The following is an 18,357-nucleotide window of genomic DNA, read 5'->3' as shown; positions in this document are numbered from 1 at the left end:
TCTGTCACCTCAACCCAGCTTCCTGGGCACACACAGTTTGCAGGTCTTGCAAAGGCCATTGGCTTGTTCATGTGGGTTTGTTTCTTCTCTGCCGGCACCCATTGGGCGGAGTGTCTGAGTCTGCGCTGCTGCTGTGGCGGTGTGTGCTGACACTCTTTCAGTGTGCTGCATCTTCATTAGCTGCTGTTATGTGCAAATTGTGCCTTCATACCCATGTCGTCCTGCAACGCGGCCACCATTAGCAGGCAAAACAGTACGGTGTGGGGACACAATGTTTGTATGGCTGTGCCCTAAGCCATATGGGCTGAGGGCATTGTTGTGTGCTTCAGAGTTGCTCTATGTTAGTTTTGAGGCCCACCCTCCCGGCATCGGGGACATCCTGTCTTGTGTTGGTGTTTTATGTGGCCTGTGACTTGGCATGGCCTTGCTTGGGGCATGGGGCATGGAGGCGCTAGTGGCATGTGTGTGTTTTTGGAGTGTGGTTGTGTCCGGTGCTGGTTTTGGGGGGGTTGCGTGCATGATTGGTATTTGGGTTGTATATGGCGTTCCCCCCATGTGAGGTGAGTTGTTTGTGTACTCACCAGGCTCTCGGACTCCTTCTAGTCCGTCTACTCCCAACGGCGGCAGCGTGGCCATCACCTTCTCTCCCAGGGATGGTAGTGTACCGGTCTGCGGGACGGACCTCCTCCAGTGATGTTGGCCTGGTTGTGGTCGTCCGTCATTTTGCGGCAGACCGTCCTCCGCAGATCGTACCACCTGGCTTGGCACTCATGCCTGGTCCTTCTGGTGGCCCCAACAGCATTCACGGAATTGACTATCCTCTGCCACATGTCTGATTTTTCTGATATGCTGGTCCGTCTGACCAATGTTCCAAAGAGCTGTGGCTCGACTCTAATGATTTTGTCGACAAGGACCTCCAGCTCGTCCTTTGTGAACTTTGGATTCTTGTTGGTGGGCATGGTGTGGGGTGTGGGTGAGGATGGTTGTGGGGGTGTGGGTGTGGATGGTTGTGGGGGTGTGGGTGTGGATGTGGATGGTTGTGGGTGTGTGAGTGTGGTTGTGCAGGTGTGTGTGTGTGAATGTGATGAGGGTGTGTTTGTGATGGTGGTTGTGTGAAGGAGTGCAAGTGTAAGGTGTATTGATGGTTGAAGTATGGTGCAGTGCGTTGTCTCTGGGGTCTGGCAGCAGTGGATCTGTTGCAAAGGATCATGGTTTGTGTGTGTTGGGCCTTTTTATTGGTCCATTTGTGGGTGTGGCTGTGTTTGAACTTTGGGTGGGTGTGTTATAAGGAGTGGTAGTGGTTTGGGCCTCTGTTTATCTGTTTGTCAGTTGCAGGTCAGTGTATAGGATGTATTTGGCCTTGTTGGATATGTTTTGTGGTATTGTGTGCCTCGAATTGACTCTCCTTGTGTTTTTTTTGTTTGTCCTGGTTCAGTAGGAGTGTTTTTTGCGTCTGTACGGTGCGTACATGGGCCATGTTGTTGTACAGTGCTGTCCTTTGCTATAGCTTAGTACGACTCGTACATGCCCGATGTTGGGTGAGGGTGCTGGTGTGTGGGCCTGCGTACGAACACGGGCAGGGTGTTGGTCTGCACCGTCCATCGGTGGTGGTGTTTCGCACCGTACATACAGGGGGGGCTGGGTGTAGGGTCCGTACATACACGGGTGGGGAGTTGGTACGCTCCATGCATACACGGGTGGGGGTACGGTCCGTACATACAGGGGGGGCTGGGTTTAGGGTCCGTACATACACGGGTGGGGAGTTGGTACGCTCCATGCATACACGGGTGGGGGTACGGTCCGTACATACACGGGTGGGGAGTTGGTACGCTCCATGCATACACGGGTGGGGGTACGGTCCGTACATACACTGGTGGGGTGGGGGTACGGTCCGTACATACACTGGTGGGGTGGGGGTACGGTCCGTACATACACGGGTTGGGGGTACGGTCCGTACATACACTGGTGGGGTGTTGGTACGCTCCATTCATACACGGGTGGGGGTACGGTCCGTACATACACTGGTGGGGTGGGGGTACGGTCCGTACATACACGGGTGGGGAGAAGGTACGCTCCATGCATACACGGGTGGGGGTATGGTCCGTACCTACACTGGTGGGGTGGGGGTACGGTCTGTACATACACTGGTGGGGTGGGGGTACGGTCCGTACATACACGGGTGGGGGGGTACGGTCCGTACATACACTGGTGGGGTGTTGGTACGCTCCATTCATACACGGGTGGGGGTATGGTCCATACATACACGGGTGGGGGTATGGTCCGTACATACACTGGTGAGGTGTTGGTACGCTCCATTCATACACGGGTGGGGGTACGGTCCGTACATACACGGGTGGGGAGTTGGTACGCTCCATGCATACACGGGTGGGGATACGGTCTGTACATACACGGGTGGGGGTACGGTCCGTACATACACGGGTGGGGAGTTGGTACGCTCCATGCATACATGGGTGGGGGTACGCTCCATGCATACACTGGTGGGGGTTCGGCTCGTACATCTGCGGCCGGGGGGGCGTTTTGCACGTACATGCGGGGTCTGTGGTGGGGTGTTCGGCACGTATGCGGGCACGTGTCTCCATGGTTGCTATGGGAGTTCGGTCCGTACGGTATTTTTTCCATACAGTTGTGAAATCGAAAGGACGGGAGTGATCGTACTTGCGCGGTCCGACTTCATTTTTCCGATTCGTACGGTGAATCGTCCGGGGATGTGTCGGACACAATTTCCGACCCGAGGACGTGTGGGGAAATGTTCCCGATGTGATTCGTATGGAGTTTTTCCCATGCGAATCGTACTTGGCAGTTTGTACGCTACTTGTACGATTCGGGCGGAAAAAAGTCCAGATTCAATTCGGACAGGGGAAATTTTTCCAGGATCCGAATCGGCACCTAAGTTGTTACAAGGACTAGATCTATGTCACTTAAGAAAATATACTGAGAAGTATGGGCATTCTCTGGCTTGTTTTTGAAGGAAAGTTTGTAAAAGTGTTTTTTATCAGTTGAGGATGTTAGCAGTATGTTATTCATAAATGTGGAAGTTTGTGAGGAAAGTGTACTATGTAAACAGTTCTGCATTATTTTGAAGTGAACGAGTACAAATCTTTTATATGCTTCTTTAGTAGTTGTTCAAAAAAAGTGTGATGATATGGAAATGCGATATTTTGGTTCAGAGGAGCAATTCATAGAACGTGAAAGTTTGACAGTTACAGATGTTGGAGGAGATGGGAAAGTGATTAGCACTGATCAGTTTGAAGAATAACTTGGAAAGTTTAATGTAGTGTGGTGTGAAATACAAGACTATGTTTGTGTTTGTTGTCGACGTACTGATTATAAAAGTCAAAGTAGGAATGTTGATTTGTATTTGAAAAGTGAAAAGGAGAACAATGGTAAGTGGGTAGAATTTACAATTTACTTGTTGGTGGAAGGTCAATTTGAGTTAGGTAGTGATCAATGTATATGTGTAAATATTGTTATAACAAATTAGAAGAGAACAAAATGCCTTTTAGAGCAGTACATAATAACTTAGAATTAGTAGCTATTCCGGAGGAACTGGCAGAATTGAGTACATATGAATCTGTTCTAAGTCAATGTGGTAATTCTTTTCAAACTATAATTCGGATGGAGCCTAAAACATGTAAACTGTCACCAACAGACTTGAAAGAGATTTGAAGGAAGAGTGGCGTACTTACCTTTGGATTTTAAGAAAAATATTGAAACTATTGCTGGAGTGAAAGAGGAAAATTAGGCTGTAGTCATTCTAGTAAATGTTGTAGTAACAAAAAAGTCGGAAAATATGGAAAGATTTTGTGGGTGTTAACAAAGTTGAAAAGGCTACCTTATATCTTATAGACAACAATATTTATTACAAAACTGAAATGTGGGTGAACAGGTAATAAGTTTAGAAGATGAATCTTGTTAATCAATATTCTGAAGCTGCAATCGGTACAGGTGGATCATTATACCGTCCACCTTCTCCTGTAGGAAACAGCTGTGGAAAATAATGACCATCCAAGGTTTTCTCCCATACACTTATTGGAGTTCCCTGTGCTTTTTTTATTTCAAATAACTCAATGCTGCTTCCTATTACTTCTTTTGAATGCAAAGGACATATTGTGTAATGTTTATAAATATCTTCAGTCCTTGACTTGTCCACTTTCTCTATTTGACCACTTGAAATTTCATATTATATTCTGAAGATCCTAGATTTCGACAGTGCATTTTATACATATTTCACCTTTTTGTTTGAAAGTGATCTGTCTTCTTTGTCGTATGCAGTGAACCACATGCTTAAAACTAAAGTTCATCAATAAGTTCTTTCTGCGAAATAATTTGTTTAGAAACTTCAAGAAAGAGATGAAAATTTAGAAGGACACTTAATCAATTTGATGGCATGTCAACGTGGAACAAATGAGTATTGATATTGTTGTCATGAAAAACTCAAGTGTATGTTACGGAATGTAGGTACAAGAACATGGTTTGTCTCACTTAGCTGTGCAGAGTATGCATGGGAAGATTTGCTTGACTTTCTAAGAGAAGCGAATTCCAATCAAAAAAATGTTGAAATAAAGACTTGTGGTGAACTGTGTTCATTGGATCCTGTATATGTGTGTAGATATTGTAATGTTAGGTTTCAAACTATAATGTCTTTTATCTGCAATAAAAAGAACCCAGCTCTTGGAGAGGTTACCAATTTCTTTTGGAGAAAGGAGTATCACGCAAGCGGTGCACCTCATATACATATGCTACTATGGATCAAGGATGAACCTAAATTTGGAAATGATTCTGATGAAACAGTATTGTCTTTCATTGAATAGTATGTGACATGTGAGATACCAAGAAAAGAAGGAGATAGAAGCTTGAGATAGCAAGTTTTAAGTTTACAAAGTCACAGTTGTTGAACGTATTGCAGAAGAAACTACAACTTTAAAGGACAATTTTACACCAGATGTCAGTTTGGTTTCTCCTGTCCAGTCATTTGTAAAGGAAGAGTAAATTATTTTTTTTCTTCCGTAAGGCACACAATAACTTGGAAATCTCAAAAGAATAACTACAAGTTAAAAAGAAGAGTAGTGTCAAAGTATATCAATGATTACAATCCAGTCATTTAAAAAATGTGGAATGCGAACATGGACATTCAGTATGTTGCAGATAACTCAATTGCTGTTGCATGTTACGTTACATCGTACAGAACAAAATCAGAAAAAATAGAGATGAAAGAACTATGGGAAGAAATTACACAAGAGAAAAGCCTTAGTAAAGAATTGTACAGCTTTACTTTGAAAATGCTTTCCCACCGAGAAATTGGAATGTATGGATGAATTCAAAGTCACGAGGAATCATTTGGGTAAGTTTAGGTCTTGCCTGCAAATCAAATGGAGTCTTGAAATGATTTGAAGAAATTAAAGAATTAGCAGTAAACGAAGCAGACAGTACAGACAATCTTAAAACTAATATGTTGGACACCTACTAACCGAAAAGGAGTCAACATCTGGAACAGCTATGTCTGTATGAAGTACTTCAACATTACAGCTTGAAATGTTAAAGAGAATGTAAAAGAAGGAAAATATGCAGTAGTTGGATGTCATGGTTGTTTAGTAAAACATGCAAAGAGTAATCTCATAAACCACAAGAAAGTCAGTTGTGAAAGTTTAGATAAGGGTGAATTTTACTATTTAGCACTTCTGCAACTGTTTAAGCCATGGTGTAGTGAAAGTGAATTATTTGGAGACTTTGACTGTTACTTAGATTCTTGTAATACATGTAAAAGTGGTGTTGAATGTACAATTTTTGCTATATATTTAAAAATGTTGAATGATGAAGTTGAACAGAAAAAGACTATTACAGCTGAAATTAGTAATGAAAGTTCTCAAGATAGTGAAACTAGTGGTCCATGTAGTCACGATCTTCTTGGATGAGCAATACTGGAAAATGAAGCAGCCATTGCTATGCATGAAGTTGATACTGCAATGTGGTACAGCAGGTCCGAACAGTGAAACGGGGTCTTGATTCCATGATTGAGGAAGTCAGAAGTTAGTGATAATTTCTGTGTACCCTCTCTGACCAGGTGCAATCAACTCTAGGTCCCAACAGTGGAATGGCGTCTTGACTGTACAGGATTATTGGGGTTGGTTGAGTGTAGTCACTGGAGTACACCGTGGTACAGCAGGTCCGAATACTGAAACGGGGTCTTGATTCTATTATTGAGGATGTCAGAAGTTAAAGTCTGTGTTTATTTCTGTGTACCACCTTCGACCAGGTGCAACCAGTTCTAGGTCCTAATAGTGGCACGGTGTCTTGATCCCAGAATGGAAGATGTCCAATATTACTTGTTGCTTGGCTTTCATAGAACTTCCTCCGTTGAGGTGCATCAGACACGGTGCTTCCGTAGATAACTGTTGCACATGATTATTGTGCTTCGTTGACACCAGTCATTGGAGTACACCGTGGTACAGCAGGCCCGAACAGTGAAACGGGGTCTTGATTCTGTGATTAAGGATGTGAGAAGTTAAAGTGTGGGATGATTTTTGTGTACCCCCTCTGATCAGGTACAACAAACTGTAGGTTCCAACAGTGGAACGGTCTTTTGATCCCACAATGGAGGATGTTAGACCTGGATCTCTGAGTGGAGATGAAGGTACTCTGTTCGACCAAGTGCAACCAACTCTAGGTCCCAACAGTGGAATGGTGTCTTGATCCTAGAATGGACGATGTCCGATATAACCTTTTGCTGGGTTTTCACAGAACTGTCTCTGTTGAGGTGCATCACACTTTATGATTCTGTAGTTAATTGCTGCACATGATTATTGGGCTTGGTTGACTGCTGTCGCTGGAATAGACCGTAGTATAGCAGGTCCGAGCAGTGAAACGGGGTCTTGATTCAGGATGTCTGAAGTTAAAGTTTGTGATGATTTCTGTGTACTCCCTCTGATGAGTTGCATCAAACTCTAGGTACTAACAGTGGAACGGTGTCTTGATCCCACAATGGATGATGTTAGAACTGCATCTGAGAGTGGAGATGAAGGTACTCCTTTTGACCAGGTGCAACCAACTCTAGGTCTCAACAGTGGAACGGTGTCTTAATCCCACAATTGACGATGTCCGATATAACGTGCAGATGAATTTTCAGAGGTCCTTCTGTTGAGGTGCATCAGACTTTGTGCTTCCGTAGTTAACTGCTGCACATGATTAATGTCCTTGGTTGACTGTAGTTGGTGGAGTACACCACGGTACAGCAGGTCCGAACAGTGGAACGGGGTCTTGATTCTATGATTGAGGATGTCAGAAGTTACAGTTTGTGATGATTTGTGGTATCCCCTTCGATGAGATGCATCAAATTCTAGGTCCCAACAGTGGAACGGTATCTTGATCTGACAATGGAGGATGTTAGAACTTCATCTGAGAGTGGGGATGAAGGTACTCCCTTCGACCAGGTGCAAGCAACTGTAGGTCCCAACAGTGGAACGGTGAGTTGATTCCACAATGGAAGATGTCCGATATTACTTGTTGCTTGGTTTTCATAGAACTCCCTCCATTGAGGTGCATCAGACTCGGTGTTTCCATAGCTAACTGTTGCACATTATTATTGTGCTTGGTTGACACTAGTCGGTGGAGTACACTGTGGTACAGCAGGTACAAACAGTGAAATGGGGTCTTGATTGTATGATTGAGGATGTCAGAAGTTGAAGTTTGATATTATTTCTGTGTACCCCTTCTGATCTGCTGCAAGCAAGTCCATGCTTTCGAATTGAACGGTACATGGCTGTCAGGTGTTAATGAATAGTGAGTCTGGCAATGCAGACAGAAGTGTTCACAATTCAGATCGAGTGCTGATTGTTTAATTATAGAATCCAGTAGTCAAGTAACTACAACGTCTATTGAAATATACATATTATGGTTTTATTATACTTCTTTGAAGACATTTTTTGAAATGACTTATAGGTTTAGTACAATGATTAAATTTAATTTGCAAGTGCAAAGGAACACTGAATAGTCTACACTGTAGACAGCAGAAATGGTATTTGAATTGTTTTGTTTTATTTATTGCAGATTTTTCTGCAATTTATGTTGTTGTCTTTTGTTAAGAGAAAGTGAGAGAAAGTATTCATGAATGTCTGTGTGAGTACTGTTTACAATTAACACTGTAGACAGGAGTGTTCACAATTCGGATCGAGTTGGTCTTGTAGATGACGCAGTTCTGTAGGAAAATACATTGCTCCAGTGCGCTCTCTACACCATGAATACGTATTATTACAGGCTCCAGACACGCCTTTTGTTGCTTCGCGTATGACAAACTGTGTAGCTAAATTCCACCTTACGTAGCTGTGGGACCTTGCTGACCGCTCTCTCTGGCCTACACTGTAGACAGCAGTGTTCACAATTTAGATTGAGTTGCTATTGCTGATGATGTTCTGTTGATGGCAACAGATATTACTCCAAGTACGGCCTTCCCGTCTACAGCACACATCATTGCTGGTTGTTGACATGCTGAATGATTGTGATGTGGCTTTCTGAGTGCACTAAAACTGATGGACCCTTTATGATAAAATCTTTTTGTGTATTATTTCTGATCTATTAATTGTGTCTCAGTATACCATAAGTTGTGTTTCTTTTCCGATTATTCACATCTACTGTCCCTACCTTACTGCAGTACAAACTATTGATTCTTTTATTATTGAATGTCTGTGTGTGATCCAATGATTACTGTTGTAGTAGATGATAGCAGCAACTATTCCTTGAGGAATGGTTTACACTGACTCCACATGCATCCACCACAGACGTTACTGGATATGTGACCCTGGTAATAAAAAGGTGTCGAGCACATGTGCTCATACCCACTTCCACTATCTATCTGTGTGCATGTGTTCATTATCTATGCATAATAGTGCCCCTGGGCCGTATGATATTACATTGTGCTGTGGGCAGTGTATGTAACTATGTTACCTCTGGTAGTGGGGAAAACTTCGGTTATATATCTTGTAGCTGTATGGCTATCACAGGTGGAAGGCTACTTTACAGACCATGAATATTGTTGAAGATGATGGTTGCATGTTGTGTGTAGTGTAAGATATGTGTACATTGCAAAAAGTTTAGAAAAAAGCTCTCTAAGCAGAAGAGGTGTGTCTCATCAAATGCAGTACAGAGATTGACTAAAATGGGTGGCGTTTTCCAACTGTTACAATGGGAAAAGTTATGAACTAATGAAATGCTTTTTTTTATGGTCACATGGCAATCGCGCACCTAATGCGCAAGGAGTCCGCACCCGACGTGATTTTGAGAAAATATAATTGCTTAAATATGCGTATATTACAGTTAGAAATATATAAATGTTTAAAATATGTTAGATTATCGCTTGCTCTCATATACACTTTAAAGTTATTTAGAAATAGTTTTGAGGCAAAAGAAAATGAGGGAATGGCATACGCGGCGCAACACCGTACGTTTATGATTTAACACAGGGTGTGGCAGCGTGCACTCTCTGAATTCGCAACCCGCAGCGGGCACGACCCCATACGCACATGTCGTAACGCACGGCTTGGTAGTGCATACCCGTCGCATACTAAAGTAGCAGTGAATTTCAAAGGTTTTCTAAATGCTAATTTCTAACTATAACATGTCTGAAACCTATAGTTTTTTCAGTGAATTTCAAAGGTTTATTAAATGCTAATTGCTAACTATAACATGAATATATGCGGGGGGGCCGTGAGCCCCCTGCATATATTCTAAAGAAGCCCCAGGGGGTGGCGGTCCCCAGGGATTAGGGGGGGCCTTTGAGCTCCCCACCCATGAATATTGAAGCCCCGGGGGTAGCGGTCCCTGGGGCTGGGGGGCTGTGAGCCCCCGTACATAATTTTATAAAGCCCCAAGGGGTGGTGGTCCCCCTCTGGGCCCCCCATTCACAAAATAATATTGCCTCCGGGACTTGGCCCCCCCGGGGGCTAATTACCAACAAAACACGGGAGCCTGCGCTTCTTTTTTTTTTTTGTATCTTCCTGTTTAAAAAAATAAAATAAATAAAATGTCCTTGTGGGACCCCCTAAGCAGGCCTAGGGGGTCAGGGTGTTTCTACCCTGCCCCCTTTTTGCGTTTTGTGCACTTTTTTCAAGGATTTCTTGTGCCTCGGTTCTACCGAGGCACAAAATGGCTGCCAGCACTTCCTGGTTTGGAGTGTTGACAGCAAGTTGACAGCCAATTAACATGCAGCTTGTGATCGGAAGGGTGCGCGCAGGGTGCACTCAGGGTGCGTGGATCCACCACACCCATAGATAAATATGTGATTTTACTTTTGATTTTCTCAGGAACTACTGAACGGATTTACACCATTTAACCAAAAGGCACAACTCTGAAACAAGGGCTACCTTTTTGCCAAATTTGGAGAAATTCCGTTCAGCAGTTCGGGCTGTAGCTGCGACTAAAGGTTCCAATGGAAAATTGCATGGGCAAAACACGTTTTGGGACCCCCTTTTTTCTCGGCCCCCGCTTGACGAAGCACCCCGAGTCTGTCGGGATAAGAGCGGACTGGAGCTGGCCAAAAGTTTTGAAATTTTTGCGAAGATTCGTCAACCGTGATGTCATTTGAGATGTTATCAGTGATGTCATCAGTGATGTCATTGACCATGTCATGAATGATGCAATATGTGACATCATCAGCAGTGCATTGTGGGCACGCGAGTTATAGTTAGCAGAACTAACTATAACGGAGGAATTTCTATGGTTTTGTACGAGTGAAATGGCCAGTTAATTATAACACACCTGAAACCTATGTTTTTTTCTGTGAATTTCTAAGGTTTTATAAATGCTAATTTCTAACTATAACGTCTCTGAAAGCTATGGTTCTTTTCAGTGAATTTCAAAGGTTTTTGAAATGCTAATTTTTAAGTGTGATAGTAGTTATACCCATTGTATTGTACTGATTTTCTACAGCTTCTTAACTGTTTATTTATAAATATTTTATTCATTAAATATCATTACATATTTTCTGAAAAATAAAAAAATAAAAATTCAAACTGAAATATTGATTAATTTTTTTGTTTTCATTTTTCATTTTACTATATTCATATTATTTTCTTTTTTCCCAATTTTTTTCGGAGTCGCGCACTCAAAGCGCACACATCACGGTGGGTGCGTGGATTCTAGCCGCCATTTTAGAAAAGTCGTGAAGGATCCGCGTACGGTGTGTGACGGCTGCGTGTTTTTCAGTTACATCATATACATTTAATATTACGTGATGTGCGCGATTGGTATGCTACCAGTCCACGAATCCTGCTCCCGCGCATTTGCGACACATGCGCATTACAGTACGAGATGCTAGCGCGGTGGCGGTTCCCGCGTGACGTCATATACGTGCTGGGGCGCACTGGGTGGGCGACTCCCGCAAAAAAAATTTATGTTTCAAAATGATATGTATGTGTCTTTAATATACATATTAGGCCAAGAGATTATCTAAGATGTTCATAAAAATAATATATTTGTACTTATAATAAACTTATATTATTTTTAAATATATTTTTGCGAAGTCGGGTGCGTGCATCGTGAGTGCAGAGAACCAGGTCAGCAGAGCTGCTCTAGAGCCAGAGAAACCAGGTCAGCAGAGCCGTTGTAGGGCCAGAGAACCAGGTCAGAAGAGCTGCTCTAGAGCCTAAGAAGAAGGTCAGCAGATCTGCTCTAGAACCAGAGACCCAGGTCAGCAGAGCTGCTCTAGAGCCAGAGACCCAGGTCAGCAGAGCTGTTCTAGAGCCAGAGACCCAGGTCAGCAGAGCTGCGCTAGAGGCCGAGAACCAGGTCAGCAGAGCTGCTGTAGAGCCAGAGAAACCAGGTCAGCAGAGCTGCTTTAGAGGGAGAGAACCAGGTCAGCAGAACTGCTTTAGAGCCAGAGAACGAGGTCAGCCGAGCTGCTCTAGAGCCAAAGAACCAGGTCAGCAGAGCTGCTTTAGAGCCATAGAACCAGGTCAGCAGAGCTGCTCTAGAGGCAGAGAATCTGGTCAGCAGAACTGCTTTAGAGCCAGAGAACCAGGTCAGCAGAGCTCTTTAGAGGGAGAGAACCAGGTCAGCAGAGCTGCTTTAGAGCCAGAGAACCAGGTCAGCAGAGTTGCTCTAGAGCCATAGAACCAGGTCAGCAGAGCTGCTTTAGAGCCATAGACCCAGGTCAGCAGAGCTGCTTTAGAGCCAGAGAACCAGGTCAGCAGAGCTGCTCTAGAGGCAGTGGACCAGGTCAGCAGAGCTGCTTTAGAGGGAGATAACCAGGTCAGCAGAGTTGCTTTAGAGGGAGAGAACAAGGTCAGCAGAGCTGCTTTAGAGCCAGAGAACCAGGTTAGCAGAGCTGCTCTAGAGCCAGAGAACCAGGTCAGCAGAGCTGCTCTAGAGCCAGAGGAACCAGGTCAGCAGAGCTGCTTTAGAGGGAGAGAACCAGGTCAGCAGAGCTGCTTTAGAGCCAGAGAACCAGGTTAGCAGAGCTGCTCTAGAGCCAGAGAACCAGGTCAGCAGAGCAGCTTTAGAGCCATAGAACCAGGTCAGCAGAGCTGCTCTAGAGGCAGAGAACCAGTTCACCAGAGCTGATTTAGAGGGAGAGAACCAGGTCAGCAGAGCTGCTTTAGAGCCAGAGAACCAGGTCAGCAGAGCTGCTCTAGAGCCAGAGTGTCAGATCCAGTGCTCATCACAAACGCTCGGGAGCAGAATGTCGCAAGTTCCCAATGCCTCTCCTAGCTTTCTCAGCGATGCGCTTTTTAGAAGCGAGTATGCCAAAGAAACCCAAGGGGGGGAAAGGGGATGGGAGAGAGAAGAGACAGTTTTCTTTCCTCGTCTTGACGCCCTTCTATCTTCTTCTTATCTTCTTCTTGGCTGGACAGGTGAGTATAATACTGTAAGAGAATTTTCACGTTAATTTATATTATCTGTCTTTAGCTCTCTCACTATTCTATTTTTTCGTGCCTTCCTTTTCTGTTCACCTACCCTGTCTGAAGTGACCAATGCTTCTCTTCTTTCTAGTTAATCTTGTCTTGTGTGTGTTGTCTTCTGGGTGCTGTGAACTAAAATTATAGAATGTGTTAGCCTTCTATTCTACCTCAACATCAGTTCTTTTTCTTTATGTTACAGACTTCTCACCAAACATGCTCTGGAAAGAATGCCTTGAACTGGATTCTGAATGGGTAAGTTGATCTTCTTTTTATGACTACACTTGCTTCTACTAAAAAGGAATTATCTCCACCTTTGTTAGCTGCTAGTGAGTCACTGCCCTCTGTTAATCTTATTCGAAGATTCTTCTCTCCTTCCTGCTGAATTTTAGATAAACTCTAATTTACTTTTCACTGTACACACCTCAAGGTTTTCCTTTAATTTTTTCCTACGTGGTGAAACGCTGCTTTCGCTAGCTTAGAAATAATAAATATATACAGGAATAGTCGCGCGTCTATTATGAATGACTTGTGCTGACTCTGTATTCTCCGCTCGCTCATGCGTGATACTGAATGTTGCTTTCGCTACAGTTTTCTAATTGCGAACTCATGCGCATGCCTTAATAATGAGACTTTTCCTAATTGAAGCGCATGCTCCCTCAAAAAAAAACAATTGTAAATTCGAACGGTTTTACTTGAATACTTTCCTCCTCAACACCGCACTAAATACATGAATACTTGGATTAGCACGATGAAGTATTTCCCTCACTAACTTCGCGACACAATTCAGGAACGACCTTCTCTCCTCAGAACTTCGGTGAAGTGCGCCACTCCACAGACCTGACACATGGATCTTGGTAATTGCTGTTGTACACTAGAGCGCTAACCTGCTGCTCACTCGTTCCAATCCAAGCGGCCATTTTTGACACTGTTCTATTTTTTGCTTGGCTCAGTCTATAGCGCTTCTTCTTTTGATTGCTTGATCTTAGGACATTAACTTTTACAGTGATTTTTTTTTTTAAATGATATCTGACAGTCCTGACAGTACTCCCCCTCAAAGGGCTTCCTCCCTGCTTGGGCTTATTTGGAAATCTTCTATGAAATTCCCAAATTATTCTAGGGGCATGAACGTTTGAAGACAGCTCCCAAGATCTTTTCTCAGGTCCATAGCCCTTCCAATCCAACAAATAGTACAGTCGTCCTTTTTTCGTATCTTACCATCCTATACTTGCTGAACCTCAAACTCTTCTCCTTTCTCTGTTTGGATTGTTTTTTTTTTTTTAATTCGCTAATCATTTGGCACCTTTTTTAACAATGAGACATGAAACACCGGATGAACCCGTAAACCTTTAGGCAACCTCAACTGATAATTTAATGTACTTAGTTTTTTCTCAACCAAGTAAGGGCCTACAAATCTTGGTTGTAATTTTCTGACTCCCTTAAGTCTAAGATTCTTTGTGTTTAACCACACCTTATCTCCTGCTTGTAATTCTGGTTCTCTTCTTCTTTTCCTATCTGCATAAAATTTGTAACTCTCCTGTGCCTTGGTTAAGTTTTCTGTGGCTAATCTATGCACTCGTGTCATGTGTCCAACTAAATCCGTTACCGCTGGTACATCTACCTCCTGAAAACCTAAGGATTGATGGGGATGTCTTCCTGTGTTTAGATAAAAAGGTGAGTAACCTGTAGACATATTTTTCGCATTGTTATGTGCAAATTCAGCTGACCACAGGTAATCTGGCCAATCACCCTCCTGCTCCAACAAACACAACCTTAGGTACTGCTCTAATTCTTGATTTGTTCGTTCAGTTTGGCCATCAGTCTCTGGGTGATAACTAGTAGTGTACCTGGTGTCTATACTCAATTTCTTTGTAAAAGCCTTCCAGAAATGGGATAAGAATTTGGGAACCCCTGTCTGATATCAAAACCTTAGGTATTCCATGGGCTCAAACTATGTTTTGACTAAAGACGTGCCAAAGTTTCTGCCATGAGAACCCCCTTTAAAGGTATAAAATGGGCGATTTTTGTAAAAGCGTCTACGCATACCAATATAGTATCAAAACCTTTACTAGATGGTAGATCGACTATTAAATCTAAAGTTATGGTATGCCATGGGTAAGGTGGAGTTGGCAGGGGTTGCAGTAACCCCTTGGGAGCTTGCCGCTCCGGCTTTCCTCTAGCGCAGATCTCACAAGTGGTTACATTTTGTCGTACATCTTTAATCATACTTGGCCACCAAAAACGTCGTCTCACTAGGTCTTCAGTCTTTGTATTTCCCTTATGACCTGCCAATATATCATCGTGACTTTCCTTCAAAGCCTTTTGCTTCATTTCTGGCTTTGGCAGGTAAAGAGCTCCATGATGGTACGGTAACCCTTCTTGAATTTTTCGCCCAGAATCTTCTTTCACCCATTTTTCCATTTCTTCCAATGACGTCGAGGTCTAATTTCTTTCTTCCTGCGACTCTTCCAAAACTGCTCCAATCACCTTATCTGCAGGTATGATTGTCTGAACTTTGACCTCTTCCAAAACTCCTTCAGTTCCCAATCTAGACAAGGCGTCAGCCTTACCATTTTGTGAACTAGGACGATAAGTAATGACAAAGTCATAGTCGGCAAAATATAATGACCAACGTAATTGTCTAGGGGTTAAAGTTCTGGCTGACTTAAAACATTTCAAATTTCTATGATCTGTATAGACTGTTACCACATGCCTAGCTCCCATCAAATAGTGTCTCCACTCCTTGAATGCATCTTTGATGGCTAATAACTCTTTCTCAGTGATGGTGTAGTTGACTTCCGCTGCAGTTAGTTTTCTAGAACGATAAGCCACCGGGTGCAGTTGTCCTGTAGACTTATGTCTTTGGGATAACACTCCTCCCAAAGCCAAATTGGAGGCGTCTGTTTCTACGAAAAATGGCTCAGATGGATCGGGATGAAGTAATATTAGCGCTGTGGTGAAATCCCTCTTTAGCTGATTAAATGACTGTTCTACTTCCTTAGTCCACTCAAACCTGACACCCTTCTTAAGTAATTTAGTCATGGGAATCAACTTCTGGGAAACATTTTGAATAAATCTCCTATAGAAATTAGTGAATCCAATGAAACTTTGAATTTCTTTCACTGATTTAGGAGATTCCCATTCTATCACTGCCTTCATCTTATTTTCATCCATGGTTACTCCACTTGGAGCTAGCACAACCCTCAAAAACTCCACAGAGGAAACACTAAATGCCCATTTCTCTAATTTTACAAATAAACAGTTCTCTCGCAGTTTCTGCAGGACCTTCTTAACATGTTCTTCATGTTCTTCTACAGTATTCGAGTAGATTAGTATGTCATCTATGTATACTATTGCATTCCGGTCAATGAATTCTTTCAACACATCGTTGATGAAATGTTGAAAAGCGGCTGGGGCGTGGCATAAACCATAAGGCATTACTTGATATTCAAAGAGCCCATGCTTTGTTCTAAATGCCATCTTCCACTCGTCTCGTTCTCGAATTCTGACTAGATGGTATGCCCCTCTCAAATCCAATTTGGTGTAAATTTATGGTCCTTTCACCTGATCCAATAAAACTGAGATTACGGGCAAGGGGTATCGATTTTTTACAGTTATCCGATTTATTGACCTATAGTCAATGCAGATTCTCAATTCTCCATTTTTCTTCGGAATGAAAAAAAGTGGAGAAGAGACTGGGGATTGAGACGGTCTTATGAATCCGTTCTCTAGATACTTTCGTATATACTCCTTCAGATGTTCATCTTCTCGCTCTGTCAAAGCATAAATTCTGCTACATGGAAGATTGGACCCTGGTTCCAAATCGATCTTACAGTCAAAGTCTCTATGTGGAGGAAGCCTCTCAGCTTCCACTTCACTAAATTCATCCTGAAACTCAGTGTACTCTTCAGGCAGTTCTGTCGTATTTATCCCACAAATTGTAGATTCTCTTTCACCTAAATGAAATGCAGGAGTCTTCTCTTGATCTCTTTTACATCCCTTATAACAATTTTCCTTACAATAGTCTGAGTTCAGAGTTTCAGATTGAGCTCCCCAATCAATTGTAGGATTATGCTCAATGAGCCATGGCAGTCCCAATATCAATTGGAACTGTGGGGCATCTATCAAATTGAATTGCAAGATTTCTCGATGTCCCTCTTCCGATTCCAACTCCACTGGTTCTGTATGGTTCACTATGGGTCCTGATGAAAGGTTAGTTCCATCAACAGCTTGGACAGCTTCGCTTCTTTCCTTCTTGATTGCCCTCAGACCAATCTTCTCCGCAAACATCAAATCGCAAAAATTCATGACAGGTCAGCAGAGCTTCTCTAGAACCAGAGAACCAGATCAGCAGAGCTGCTGTAGAGCCAGAGAAACCAGGTCAGTAGAGCTGCTTTAGAGGGAAAGAACCAGGTCAGCAGAGCTGCTCTAGAGGGAGAGAACCAAGTCTGCAGAACTGCTTTAGAGCCAGAGAACCATGTCAGCAGAGCTCCTTTAGAGCCATAGAACTGGGTCAGCAGAGCTGCTTTAGAGCCAGAGAACCAGGTCAGCAGAGTTGTTGTAGAGCCAGAGAACCAGATCAGCAGAGCTGCTCTGTAGCCTATGAACTAGGTCAGCAGAGCTGCTCTAGAGCCAGAGAACCAGGTCAGCAGACCTGCTGTAGAGCCAGAGAAATCAGGTCAGCAGAGCTGCTTTAGAGGGAGAGAACCAGGTCAGCAGAGCTGCTTTAGGGCCAGAGAAACAGGTCAGCAGAGCTGCTCTAACTGACACTGACTGACTGACACTGACCAACTGACACTGACTGATTGACACTGACTGACACTGATTGACTGACACTGACACTGACTGACACTGACACTGACTGACACTGATTGACTGACACTGACTGACAATGACTGACACTGATTGACTGACACTGACTGACACTGATTGACTGACACTGACTGACACTGACTGACTGACACTGACACTGACTGACTGACACTGATTGACTGACACTGACTGACTACTCTCTACTCCTCTACTACTCACTCTCTACTACTCTCTACTACTCTCTCTCTACTACTCACTCTCTACTACTCTCTACTACTCACTCTACTACTCACTCTCTAGTACTCTCTACTACTCACTCTCTACTACTCCACTACTCTCTAGTACTCCCTCTCTACTACTCACTCTCTACTACTCTACTACTCTCTACTACTCTCTCTCTACTACTCACTCTCTACTACTCTCTACTACTCACTCTCTACTATTCTCTCTACTACTCTCTCTCTACTACTCACTCTCTTCTACTCTCTACTACTCACTCTCTACTACTCTCTCTCTACTACTCTCTACTACTCACTCTCGACTACTCACTCTACTACTCACTCTACTACTCACTCTCTACTACTCACTCTGTACTACTCTCTACTACTCACTCTCTACTACTCTCTCTCTACTACTCTCT

This window comes from Triturus cristatus, chromosome 2_1 (assembly GCF_964204655.1).
Source record: "Triturus cristatus chromosome 2_1, aTriCri1.1, whole genome shotgun sequence".
Lineage (NCBI taxonomy): Eukaryota > Metazoa > Chordata > Amphibia > Caudata > Salamandridae > Triturus > Triturus cristatus.
Note: the sequence above shows the minus strand (reverse complement) of the source record.